General features: G+C 50.9%; 1 long non-coding RNA gene across 1 annotated transcript in view; it reads left to right on the top strand.

Annotated features, from left to right (window-relative positions):
- The first annotated feature begins 8201 nt into the window (after positions 1-8201).
- LOC147649974 (uncharacterized) overlaps positions 8202-13640 on the top strand; it is a 31054-nt gene continuing 25615 nt past the window's right edge. The window contains exons 1-4 of the long non-coding RNA XR_015277251.1: positions 8202-9949; positions 10044-10277; positions 10569-13106; positions 13201-13434. This is a non-coding gene — a long non-coding RNA (uncharacterized LOC147649974). The remainder of the gene's footprint in view (positions 9950-10043; positions 10278-10568; positions 13107-13200; positions 13435-13640) is intronic.

Genomic DNA, 13640 nt, shown 5'->3' with positions numbered 1-13640 from the left:
AAGTTGGATCTAATGAAGCTGCTCTTTTCCACTCCGGCTGCTGGGCCACTGGCCCAGGCTGTGCACAGAGGCTGGGGATGCTCCATCCTTGGCAACATCCAAGGCCAGCTGGGAGCGGGGCTCTGAGCAACCTATTCTAGGGGAAGATCGCTCCGCTTGGAACAAGATGGTCTTTAGGGTCCCTTCCAAGCCCAAGCACCCAGGGATTCCATCATTCATTCTACGGTCTCCGTTGTCCACTTCAGCCTGGGCCTGAACTCCTGGCGGTGATGTCACAGTGCACGCTCCAGCTAGAACTTCCAGCATCCAGCAACGGCCACAACACAACCCTTGGCTCCTTGTGCCAGCACGCTCTTCATTCACCCTGCTCCAAGCCTACCCCTGTCACCTTGTTGCCACCTGCTCCCTGATTCCCCCAGCAGTCCCCAAAGCTCCCCATCGCTTGGATTTTGCTCTCCATCCCTGCAGGATGTCTGCATTTGTTCCAAAAGAGGTATGGTACTATTCCACGGAGGCGGACACCCCGCAGCTGCCTGGCTGGGCTGGAGCTCTGTGGGACAGTGTGGGAAATTTTGCTACCTCTGCAGGCTGGCACAGACGGAGAGGAGGAGACGGACGTCGATACACAGACTGATAGAGAAGAAGCCATGGAAGTGGACGGAGAGGATACTGGAGAGGAAGAGATGGATGTGGATATGTACGAGACAGAGGAAGAGATGGAGGTGGAAACGAAAGATTATGTTGAAGAGATGGATATTGATCTAAAAGACAAGGAGGAAGACATGGTCTTGGGATGAAGACCGATGCCAGCAGCAGAACAGGCAGGTGCTCCCCACAGGCAGAGTGGGGCCCCTGCTGCCAGCCTGGGGCCGGGCTGGGCACTTCCTGCTCAGGGACACGCTAGCCCATGCACTGGATTCTGCTGGCCATCCCTGGCCTGGCCTGGGCTTGCTGTGGGCCACACAAGCCCTGTTCCAGTGCCTGGGCCACAGCCCCCAGCCAGGCTCCCTTCTGGCAGCAGAGTCCCACTGGGCCAGTGTCCCAGCCCGGCAGCACATGGAACACCCTTCCGTGCCTGACTGCACTGACCGTGCAACTTGTTTTTCTTCCAGGACTTAGGGACATCACAGACACAGATGCCACCCTGCTGTACATACGTTTTACAGTTGTTGTGTTCAGGATAGAGGTTTTAGAGTTTGTTTAAGTTGTCTGTAAATACGTTTCATAGAGTTTTGTTAGATCTCTTCTCAGGTAAATAGGTTCTATAGTTTGTTGTTGTTGTTGTGGTTGTTGTTGTTGTTACCAATATTCTTACAGTGTAAATATGTGGTGTAGTTCATTCTTGTTCCTTTTCTTCTACAGATAAACAGTCTTTGATTTTCACACCCCAGTTCTCTTTGCATTTTCTTCGGGCACATTTGCAAAGCTGTGGGTTGTTTCGGGAACAATGTTTGCAGGACTCTAAAAAGAGTATCACAACCGCTCTGCCACACTCTCAGCTGCTGCTGCTGCCCCAAAAAGCACTGGCTGGCTTTGCTCACACAATCACAGTTGTGGTGGCATTTCTACCACACCACAGGACAGCGATGTTTTCCCTCTTCTCCTGGAAATACCTACAGCACTTGTGGGTAGCAAGGCAAACATGAGCCTCTTTTAGTGGCCCTTGAAATTGGACATGTGAAATGAGGCACACAAAGCCACAGGCCAGCTGAACCTGGCATCTCTGAATGGGTCTTTACATTCTTCCCAGGAAGATGAATGGCAATCACTATTTTGGCAGGGAGGAAAGTGCATCAGCTAGCAATTTGCTGTAGAAAATGTGCTTTCTGCTCCTCTCACAGCCCAAACTCCTACCCATTTCTTGGAAGTCCTTCTTAGATAAGGACCGTGTTCAACTGAGTGACAGTGAAGCCAAATGGCAATGCCGCAATCAATTGTCCTGTACACAATCTCCTTCATCCACGTGGAAGGTTACTCACGGGCACACAAGAGGACGGAAGAAACCCAAATGCATCGTTGGACATAATAAAGTCAGACGTGTTGAGGGATGAAGAAATCTTGCAGAGATATGGAAAGCTGCCCTGAAAACCCAGTTCGGGGAGAGCCTGAGCTCTTTTGTGCTTCTAGGCCTGAAGATGCTCAGCACCTTTCCCAGATGCTCAGCAGGCAGTAGGATTGTGCCTGAATCTGGCTCTGGAAATGCCAGTGCCTCAACTGAGAGCTGTGGCAATGATTTCCATTGCATGGAGAGGGGCCACAGTCCTGCAAGAGTCTTTCAGCAGAGCAAACAGCAGCCTGGAGGGTGGGCAGTGCTGCATCTGGACCACTGCATGCTCATCCTCAACCACAATGCAGAGCTGCCATGGATCACTTTTTCCATTTCTCCTGTTGGATATGTTTTGGAGAAGTTGTTCTAGGTGGCTTTGGATGGTGATCCAAGTAGGAAGCAGCCATTCGCCTGCTGTGATATCCTTACAACTAGTCCTAACTTCTCATTGCCTTTGGTTTGATTGGGGGTGTTTTATCTGTTTGTTTGATTGGTTTCTTTGGGTTGGTTTCTTTGTGTTTTTCTCTCTTTTGCTTGGAGTTTCTTTTCCTTCTTTAGAAATGACTGGTGAAGTTGGCACAACCAAACTCCAGAAAACGTAAAGCAGGCTTGACTTTCCAGAAATTGCTTTTGGCTGGCTTTAGCTGCATTCCCCAGGATCACGATCAGCAGTAGATATTTGCAGGTTTTGCTCTGCATCCTCAGCTTGCCCAGATGTTGTTCAGTGTTTCAGCAGTGGAGAAGACGATGGATATTTTGCTAAACCTCCTTTCAAACAACAAAACTTGGGTTAGCACGACAGAAAAGAAGAAAAGAAAATCTTCGCCAGTTAGAACAGAGCCAGAGTCCCACCATTTCCCCCTCCACTTCTCTTTCTTTTCTACATTTAGAGGTAAAGCTTCCATCTCCAAAAGCTTCCATCTCTCACTTCCTGATGTAGCCATTTGCTACCCTTTAGCCTTGACTGCCACGCATCGGACTGCTGTCCGTGTGGGGCTGGGGATGCTCAGCCTGGAAAGAGAAGGGGGCTGGCGAGGCCTCCCTGCAGCTCTAGGAAAGATGGGCACAGGGAGGAGAAGCCTTTCAACTGCAGGAGTGAGCTTGAAGTTGGATCTAATGAAGCTGCTCTTTTCCACTCCGGCTGCTGGGCCACTGGCCCAGGCTGTGCACAGAGGCTGGGGATGCTCCATCCTTGGCAACATCCAAGGCCAGCTGGGAGCGGGGCTCTGAGCAACCTATTCTAGGGGAAGATCGCTCCGCTTGGAACAAGATGGTCTTTAGGGTCCCTTCCAAGCCCAAGCACCCAGGGATTCCATCATTCATTCTACGGTCTCCGTTGTCCACTTCAGCCTGGGCCTGAACTCCTGGCGGTGATGTCACAGTGCACGCTCCAGCTAGAACTTCCAGCATCCAGCAATGGCCACAACACAACCCTTGGCTCCTTGTGCCAGCACGCTCTTCATTCACCCTGCTCCAAGCCTACCCCTGTCACCTTGTTGCCACCTGCTCCCTGATTCCCCCAGCAGTCCCCAAAGCTCCCCATCGCTTGGATTTTGCTCTCCATCCCTGCAGGATGTCTGCATTTGTTCCAAAAGAGGTATGGTACTATTCCACGGAGGCGGACACCCCGCAGCTGCCTGGCTGGGCTGGAGCTCTGTGGGACAGTGTGGGAAATTTTGCTACCTCTGCAGGCTGGCACAGACGGAGAGGAGGAGACGGACGTCGATACACAGACTGATAGAGAAGAAGCCATGGAAGTGGACGGAGAGGATACTGGAGAGCAAGAGATGGATGTGGATATGTACGAGACAGAGGAAGAGATGGAGGTGGAAACGAAAGATTATGTTGAAGAGATGGATATTGATCTAAAAGACAAGGAGGAAGACATGGTCTTGGGATGAAGACCGATGCCAGCAGCAGAACAGGCAGGTGCTCCCCACAGGCAGAATGGGGCCCCTGCTGCCAGCCTGGGGCCGGGCTGGGCACTTCCTGCTCAGGGACACGCTAGCCCATGCACTGGATTCTGCTGGCCATCCCTGGCCTGGCCTGGGCTTGCTGTGGGCCACACAAGCCCTGTTCCAGTGCCTGGGCCACAGCCCCCAGCCAGGCTCCCTTCTGGCAGCAGAGTCCCACTGGGCCAGTGTCCCAGCCCGGCAGCACATGGAACACCCTTCCGTGCCTGACTGCACTGACCGTGCTACTTGTTTTTCTTGCAGGACTTAGGGACATCACAGACACAGATGCCACCCTGCTGTACATACGTTTTACAGTTGTTGTGTTCAGGATAGAGGTTTTAGAGTTTGTTTAAGTTGTCTGTAAATACGTTTCATAGAGTTTTGTTAGATCTCTTCTCAGGTAAATAGGTTCTATAGTTTGTTGTTGTTGTTGTGGTTGTTGTTGTTGTTACCAATATTCTTACAGTGTAAATATGTGGTGTAGTTCATTCTTGTTCCTTTTCTTCTACAGATAAACAGTCTTTGATTTTCACACCCCAGTTCTCTTTGCATTTTCTTCGGGCACATTTGCAAAGCTGTGGGTTGTTTCGGGAACAATGTTTGCAGGACTCTAAAAAGAGTATCAAAACCGCTCTGCCACACTCTCAGCTGCTGCTGCTGCCCCAAAAAGCACTGGCTGGCTTTGCTCACACAATCACAGTTGTGGTGGCATTTCTACCACACCACAGGACAGCGATGTTTTCCCTCTTCTCCTGGAAATACCTACAGCACTTGTGGGTAGCAAGGCAAACATGAGCCTCTTTTAGTGGCCCTTGAAATTGGACATGTGAAATGAGGCACACAAAGCCACAGGCCAGCTGAACCTGGCATCTCTGAATGGGTCTTTACATTCTTCCCAGGAAGATGAATGGCAATCACTATTTTGGCAGGGAGGAAAGTGCATCAGCTAGCAATTTGCTGTAGAAAATGTGCTTTCTGCTCCTCTCACAGCCCAAACTCCTACCCATTTCTTGGAAGTCCTTCTTAGATAAGGACCGTGTTCAACTGAGTGACAGTGAAGCCAAATGGCAATGCCGCAATCAATTGTCCTGTACACAATCTCCTTCATCTACGTGGAAGGTTACTCACGGGCACACAAGAGGACGGAAGAAACCCAAATGCATCGTTGGACATAATAAAGTCAGACGTGTGGAGGGATGAAGAAATCTTGCAGAGATATGGAAAGCTGCCCTGAAAACCCAGTTCGGGGAGAGCCTGAGCTCTTTTGTGCTTCTAGGCCTGAAGATGCTCAGCACCTTTCCCAGATGCTCAGCAGGCAGTAGGATTGTGCCTGAATCTGGCTCTGGAAATGCCAGTGCCTCAACTGAGAGCTGTGGCAATGATTTCCATTGCATGGAGAGGGGCCACAGTCCTTCAAGAGTCTTTCAGCAGAGCAAACAGCAGCCTGGAGGGTGGGCAGTGCTGCATCTGGACCACTGCATGCTCATCCTCAACCACAATGCAGAGCTGCCATGGATCACTTTTACCATTTCTCCTGTTGGATATGTTTTGGAGAAGTTGTTCTAGGTGGCTTTGGATGGTTATCCAAGTAGGAAGCAGCCATTCGCCTGCTGTGATATCCTTACAACTAGTCCTAACTTCTCATTGCCTTTGGTTTGATTGGGGGTGTTTTATCTGTTTGTTTGATTGGTTTCTTTGGGTTGGTTTCTTTGTGTTTTTCTCTCTTTTGCTTGGAGTTTCTTTTCCTTTTTTAGAAATGACTGGTGAAGTTGGCACAACCAAACTCCAGAAAACGTAAAGCAGGCTTGACTTTCCAGAAATTGCTTTTGGCTGGCTTTAGCTGCATTCCCCAGGATCACGATCAGCAGTAGATATTTGCAGGTTTTGCTCTGCATCCTCAGCCTGCCCAGGTGTTGTTCAGTGTTTCAGCAGTGGAGAAGACGATGGATATTTTGCTAAACCTCCTTTCAAACAACAAAACTTGGGTTAGCACGACAGAAAAGAAGAAAAGAAAATCTTCGCCAGTTAGAACAGAGCCAGATTCCCACCATTTCCCCCTCCACTTTTCTTTCTTTTCTACATTTAGAGGTAAAGCTTCCATCTCCAAAAGCTTCCATCTCTCACTTCCTGATGTAGCCATTTGCTACCCTTTAGCCTTGACTGCCACGCATCGGACTGCTGTCCGTGTGGGGCTGGGGATGCTCAGCCTGGAAAGAGAAGGGGGCTGGCGAGGCCTCCCTGCAGCTCTAGGAAAGATGGGCACAGGGAGGAGAAGCCTTTCAACTGCAGGAGTGAGCTTGAAGTTGGATCTAATGAAGCTGCTCTTTTCCACTCCGGCTGCTGGGCCACTGGCCCAGGCTGTGCACAGAGGCTGGGGATGCTCCATCCTTGGCAACATCCAAGGCCAGCTGGGAGCGGGGCTCTGAGCAACCTATTCTAGGGGAAGATCGCTCCGCTTGGAACAAGATGGTCTTTAGGGTCCCTTCCAAGCCCAAGCACCCAGGGATTCCATCATTCATTCTACGGTCTCCGTTGTCCACTTCAGCCTGGGCCTGAACTCCTGGCGGTGATGTCACAGTGCACGCTCCAGCTAGAACTTCCAGCATCCAGCAACGGCCACAACACAACCCTTGGCTCCTTGTGCCAGCACGCTCTTCATTCACCCTGCTCCAAGCCTACCCCTGTCACCTTGTTGCCACCTGCTCCCTGATTCCCCCAGCAGTCCCCAAAGCTCCCCATCGCTTGGATTTTGCTCTCCATCCCTGCAGGATGTCTGCATTTGTTCCAAAAGAGGTATGGTACTATTCCACGGAGGCGGACACCCCGCAGCTGCCTGGCTGGGCTGGAGCTCTGTGGGACAGTGTGGGAAATTTTGCTACCTCTGCAGGCTGGCACAGACGGAGAGGAGGAGACGGACGTCGATACACAGACTGATAGAGAAGAAGCCATGGAAGTGGACGGAGAGGATACTGGAGAGGAAGAGATGGATGTGGATATGTACGAGACAGAGGAAGAGATGGAGGTGGAAACGAAAGATTATGTTGAAGAGATGGATATTGATCTAAAAGACAAGGAGGAAGACATGGTCTTGGGATGAAGACCGATGCCAGCAGCAGAACAGGCAGGTGCTCCCCACAGGCAGAATGGGGCCCCTGCTGCCAGCCTGGGGCCGGGCTGGGCACTTCCTGCTCAGGGACACGCTAGCCCATGCACTGGATTCTGCTGGCCATCCCTGGCCTGGCCTGGGCTTGCTGTGGGCCACACAAGCCCTGTTCCAGTGCCTGGGCCACAGCCCCCAGCCAGGCTCCCTTCTGGCAGCAGAGTCCCACTGGGCCAGTGTCCCAGCCCGGCAGCACATGGAACACCCTTCCGTGCCTGACTGCACTGACCGTGCTACTTGTTTTTCTTCCAGGACTTAGGGACATCACAGACACAGATGCCACCCTGCTGTACATACGTTTTACAGTTGTTGTGTTCAGGATAGAGGTTTTAGAGTTTGTTTAAGTTGTCTGTAAATACGTTTCATAGAGTTTTGTTAGATCTCTTCTCAGGTAAATAGGTTCTATAGTTTGTTGTTGTTGTTGTGGTTGTTGTTGTTGTTACCAATATTCTTACAGTGTAAATATGTGGTGTAGTTCATTCTTGTTCCTTTTCTTCTACAGATAAACAGTCTTTGATTTTCACACCCCAGTTCTCTTTGCATTTTCTTCGGGCACATTTGCAAAGCTGTGGGTTGTTTCGGGAACAATGTTTGCAGGACTCTAAAAAGAGTATCAAAACCGCTCTGCCACACTCTCAGCTGCTGCTGCTGCCCCAAAAAGCACTGGCTGGCTTTGCTCACACAATCACAGTTGTGGTGGCATTTCTACCACACCACAGGACAGCGATGTTTTCCCTCTTCTCCTGGAAATACCTACAGCACTTGTGGGTAGCAAGGCAAACATGAGCCTCTTTTAGTGGCCCTTGAAATTGGACATGTGAAATGAGGCACACAAAGCCACAGGCCAGCTGAACCTGGCATCTCTGAATGGGTCTTTACATTCTTCCCAGGAAGATGAATGGCAATCACTATTTTGGCAGGGAGGAAAGTGCATCAGCTAGCAATTTGCTGTAGAAAATGTGCTTTCTGCTCCTCTCACAGCCCAAACTCCTACCCATTTCTTGGAAGTCCTTCTTAGATAAGGACCGTGTTCAACTGAGTGACAGTGAAGCCAAATGGCAATGCCGCAATCAATTGTCCTGTACACAATCTCCTTCATCCACGTGGAAGGTTACTCACGGGCACACAAGAGGACGGAAGAAACCCAAATGCATCGTTGGACATAATAAAGTCAGACGTGTGGAGGGATGAAGAAATCTTGCAGAGATATGGAAAGCTGCCCTGAAAACCCAGTTCGGGGAGAGCCTGAGCTCTTTTGTGCTTCTAGGCCTGAAGATGCTCAGCACCTTTCCCAGATGCTCAGCAGGCAGTAGGATTGTGCCTGAATCTGGCTCTGGAAATGCCAGTGCCTCAACTGAGAGCTGTGGCAAGGATTTCCATTGCATGGAGAGGGGCCACAAGAGTCCTGCAAGAGTCTTTCAGCAGAGCAAACAGCAGCCTGGAGGGTGGGCAATGCTGCATCTGGACCACTGCATGCTCATCCTTCACCACAATGCAGAGCTGCCATGGATCACTTTTTCCATTTGTCCTGTTGGATATGTTTTGGAGAAGTTGTTCTAGGTGGCTTTGGATGGTGATCCAAGTAGGAAGCAGCCATTCGCCTGCTGTGATATCCTTACAACTAGTCCTAACTTCTCATTGCCTTTGGTTTGATTGGGGGTGTTTTATCTGTTTGTTTGATTGGTTTCTTTGGGTTGGTTTCTTTGTGTTTTTCTCTCTTTTGCTTGGAGTTTCTTTTCCTTTTTTAGAAATGACTGGTGAAGTTGGCACAACCAAACTCCAGAAAACGTAAAGCAGGCTTGACTTTCCAGAAATTGCTTTTGGCTGGCTTTAGCTGCATTCCCCAGGATCACGATCAGCAGTAGATATTTGCAGGTTTTGCTCTGCATCCTCAGCCTGCCCAGGTGTTGTTCAGTGTTTCAGCAGTGGAGAAGACGATGGATATTTTGCTAAACCTCCTTTCAAACAACAAAACTTGGGTTAGCACGACAGAAAAGAAGAAAAGAAAATCTTCGCCAGTTAGAACAGAGCCAGAGTCCCACCATTTCCCTCTCCACTTCTCTTTCTTTTCTACATTTAGAGGTAAAGCTTCCATCTCCAAAAGCTTCCATCTCTCACTTCCTGATGTAGCCATTTGCTACCCTTTAGCCTTGACTGCCACGCATCGGACTGCTGTCCGTGTGGGGCTGGGGATGCTCAGCCTGGAAAGAGAAGGGGGCTGGCGAGGCCTCCCTGCAGCTCTAGGAAAGATGGGCACAGGGAGGAGAAGCCTTTCAACTGCAGGAGTGAGCTTGAAGTTGGATCTAATGAAGCTGCTCTTTTCCACTCCGGCTGCTGGGCCACTGGCCCAGGCTGTGCACAGAGGCTGGGGATGCTCCATCCTTGGCAACATCCAAGGCCAGCTGGGAGCGGGGCTCTGAGCAACCTATTCTAGGGGAAGATCGCTCCGCTTGGAACAAGATGGTCTTTAGGGTCCCTTCCAAGCCCAAGCACCCAGGGATTCCATCATTCATTCTACGGTCTCCGTTGTCCACTTCAGCCTGGGCCTGAACTCCTGGCGGTGATGTCACAGTGCACGCTCCAGCTAGAACTTCCAGCATCCAGCAACGGCCACAACACAACCCTTGGCTCCTTGTGCCAGCACGCTCTTCATTCACCCTGCTCCAAGCCTACCCCTGTCACCTTGTTGCCACCTGCTCCCTGATTCCCCCAGCAGTCCCCAAAGCTCCCCATCGCTTGGATTTTGCTCTCCATCCCTGCAGGATGTCTGCATTTGTTCCAAAAGAGGTATGGTACTATTCCACGGAGGCGGACACCCCGCAGCTGCCTGGCTGGGCTGGAGCTCTGTGGGACAGGCTGGGAAATTTTGCTACCTCTGCAGGCTGGCACAGACGGAGAGGAGGAGACGGACGTCGATACACAGACTGATAGAGAAGAAGCCATGGAAGTGGACGGAGAGGATACTGGAGAGGAAGAGATGGATGTGGATATGTACGAGACAGAGGAAGAGATGGAGGTGGAAACGAAAGATTATGTTGAAGAGATGGATATTGATCTAAAAGACAAGGAGGAAGACATGGTCTTGGGATGAAGACCGATGCCAGCAGCAGAACAGGCAGGTGCTCCCCACAGGCAGAGTGGGGCCCCTGCTGCCAGCCTGGGGCCGGGCTGGGCACTTCCTGCTCAGGGACACGCTAGCCCATGCACTGGATTCTGCTGGCCATCCCTGGCCTGGCCTGGGCTTGCTGTGGGCCACACAAGCCCTGTTCCAGTGCCTGGGCCACAGCCCCCAGCCAGGCTCCCTTCTGGCAGCAGAGTCCCACTGGGCCAGTGTCCCAGCCCGGCAGCACATGGAACACCCTTCCGTGCCTGACTGCACTGACCGTGCTACTTGTTTTTCTTCCAGGACTTAGGGACATCACAGACACAGATGCCACCCTGCTGTACATACGTTTTACAGTTGTTGTGTTCAGGATAGAGGTTTTAGAGTTTGTTTAAGTTGTCTGTAAATACGTTTCATAGAGTTTTGTTAGATCTCTTCTCAGGTAAATAGGTTCTATAGTTTGTTGTTGTTGTTGTGGTTGTTGTTGTTGTTGTTACCAATATTCTTACAGTGTAAATATGTGGTGTAGTTCATTCTTGTTCCTTTTCTTCTACAGATAAACAGTCTTTGATTTTCACACCCCAGTTCTCTTTGCATTTTCTTCGGGCACATTTGCAAAGCTGTGGGTTGTTTCGGGAACAATGTTTGCAGGACTCTAAAAAGAGTATCACAACCGCTCTGCCACACTCTCAGCTGCTGCTGCTGCCCCAAAAAGCACTGGCTGGCTTTGCTCACACAATCACAGTTGTGGTGGCATTTCTACCACACCACAGGACAGCGATGTTTTCCCTCTTCTCCTGGAAATACCTACAGCACTTGTGGGTAGCAGGGCAAACATGAGCCTCTTTTAGTGGCCCTTGAAATTGGACATGTGAAATGAGGCACACAAAGCCACAGGCCAGCTGAACCTGGCATCTCTGAATGGGTCTTTACATTCTTCCCAGGAAGATGAATGGCAATCACTATTTTGGCAGGGAGGAAAGTGCATCAGCTAGCAATTTGCTGTAGAAAATGTGCTTTCTGCTCCTCTCACAGCCCAAACTCCTACCCATTTCTTGGAAGTCCTTCTTAGATAAGGACCGTGTTCAACTGAGTGACAGTGAAGCCAAATGGCAATGCCGCAATCAATTGTCCTGTACACAATCTCCTTCATCCACGTGGAAGGTTACTCACGGGCACACAAGAGGACGGAAGAAACCCAAATGCATCGTTGGACATAATAAAGTCAGACGTGTTGAGGGATGAAGAAATCTTGCAGAGATATGGAAAGCTGCCCTGAAAACCCAGTTCGGGGAGAGCCTGAGCTCTTTTGTGCTTCTAGGCCTGAAGATGCTCAGCACCTTTCCCAGATGCTCAGCAGGCAGTAGGATTGTGCCTGAATCTGGCTCTGGAAATGCCAGTGCCTCAACTGAGAGCTGTGGCAAGGATTTCCATTGCATGGAGAGGGGCCACAAGAGTCCTGCAAGAGTCTTTCAGCAGAGCAAACAGCAGCCTGGAGGGTGGGCAATGCTGCATCTGGACCACTGCATGCTCATCCTTCACCACAATGCAGAGCTGCCATGGATCACTTTTTCCATTTGTCCTGTTGGATATGTTTTGGAGAAGTTGTTCTAGGTGGCTTTGGATGGTGATCCAAGTAGGAAGCAGCCATTCGCCTGCTGTGATATCCTTACAACTAGTCCTAACTTCTCATTGCCTTTGGTTTGATTGGGGGTGTTTTATCTGTTTGTTTGATTGGTTTCTTTGGGTTGGTTTCTTTGTGTTTTTCTCTCTTTTGCTTGGAGTTTCTTTTCCTTTTTTAGAAATGACTGGTGAAGTTGGCACAACCAAACTCCAGAAAACGTAAAGCAGGCTTGACTTTCCAGAAATTGCTTTTGGCTGGCTTTAGCTGCATTCCCCAGGATCACGATCAGCAGTAGATATTTGCAGGTTTTGCTCTGCATCCTCAGCCTGCCCAGGTGTTGTTCAGTGTTTCAGCAGTGGAGAAGACGATGGATATTTTGCTAAACCTCCTTTCAAACAACAGAACTTGGGTTAGCACGACAGAAAAGAAGAAAAGAAAATCTTCGCCAGTTAGAACAGAGCCAGAGTCCCACCATTTCCCCCTCCACTTCTCTTTCTTTTCTACATTTAGAGGTAAAGCTTCCATCTCCAAAAGCTTCCATCTCTCACTTCCTGATGTAGCCATTTGCTACCCTTTAGCCTTGACTGCCACGCATCGGACTGCTGTCCGTGTGGGGCTGGGGATGCTCAGCCTGGAAAGAGAAGGGGGCTGGCGAGGCCTCCCTGCAGCTCTAGGAAAGATGGGCACAGGGAGGAGAAGCCTTTCAACTGCAGGAGTGAGCTTGAAGTTGGATCTAATGAAGCTGCTCTTTTCCACTCCGGCTGCTGGGCCACTGGCCCAGGCTGTGCACAGAGGCTGGGGATGCTCCATCCTTGGCAACATCCAAGGCCAGCTGGGAGCGGGGCTCTGAGCAACCTATTCTAGGGGAAGATCGCTCCGCTTGGAACAAGATGGTCTTTAGGGTCCCTTCCAAGCCCAAGCACCCAGGGATTCCATCATTCATTCTACGGTCTCCGTTGTCCACTTCAGCCTGGGCCTGAACTCCTGGCGGTGATGTCACAGTGCACGCTCCAGCTAGAACTTCCAGCATCCAGCAACGGCCACAACACAACCCTTGGCTCCTTGTGCCAGCACGCTCTTCATTCACCCTGCTCCAAGCCTACCCCTGTCACCTTGTTGCCACCTGCTCCCTGATTCCCCCAGCAGTCCCCAAAGCTCCCCATCGCTTGGATTTTGCTCTCCATCCCTGCAGGATGTCTGCATTTGTTCCAAAAGAGGTATGGTACTATTCCACGGAGGCGGACACCCCGCAGCTGCCTGGCTGGGCTGGAGCTCTGTGGGACAGGCTGGGAAATTTTGCTACCTCTGCAGGCTGGCACAGACCGAGAGGAGGAGACGGACGTCGATACACAGACTGATAAAGAAGAAGCCATGGAAGTGGACGGAGAGGATACTGGAGAGGAAGAGATGGATGTGGATATGTACGAGACAGAGGAAGAGATGGAGGTGGAAACGAAAGATTATGTTGAAGAGATGGATATTGATCTAAAAGACAAGGAGGAAGACATGGTCTTGGGATGAAGACCGATGCCAGCAGCAGAACAGGCAGGTGCTCCCCACAGGCAGAGTGGGGCCCCTGCTGCCAGCCTGGGGCCGGGCTGGGCACTTCCTGCTCAGGGACACGCTAGCCCATGCACTGGATTCTGCTGGCCATCCCTGGCCTGGCCTGGGCTTGCTGTGGGCCACACAAGCCCTGTTCCAGTGCCTGGGCCACAGCCCCCAGCCAGGCTCCCTTCTGGCAGCAGAGTCCC

Source organism: Cyanistes caeruleus, chromosome 17, assembly GCF_971803275.1.
Source record: "Cyanistes caeruleus chromosome 17, bCyaCae1.hap1.1, whole genome shotgun sequence".
Taxonomy (NCBI): Eukaryota; Metazoa; Chordata; class Aves; order Passeriformes; family Paridae; genus Cyanistes; species Cyanistes caeruleus.
Note: the sequence above shows the minus strand (reverse complement) of the source record. Positions and strands in the feature narration are given on the sequence as shown.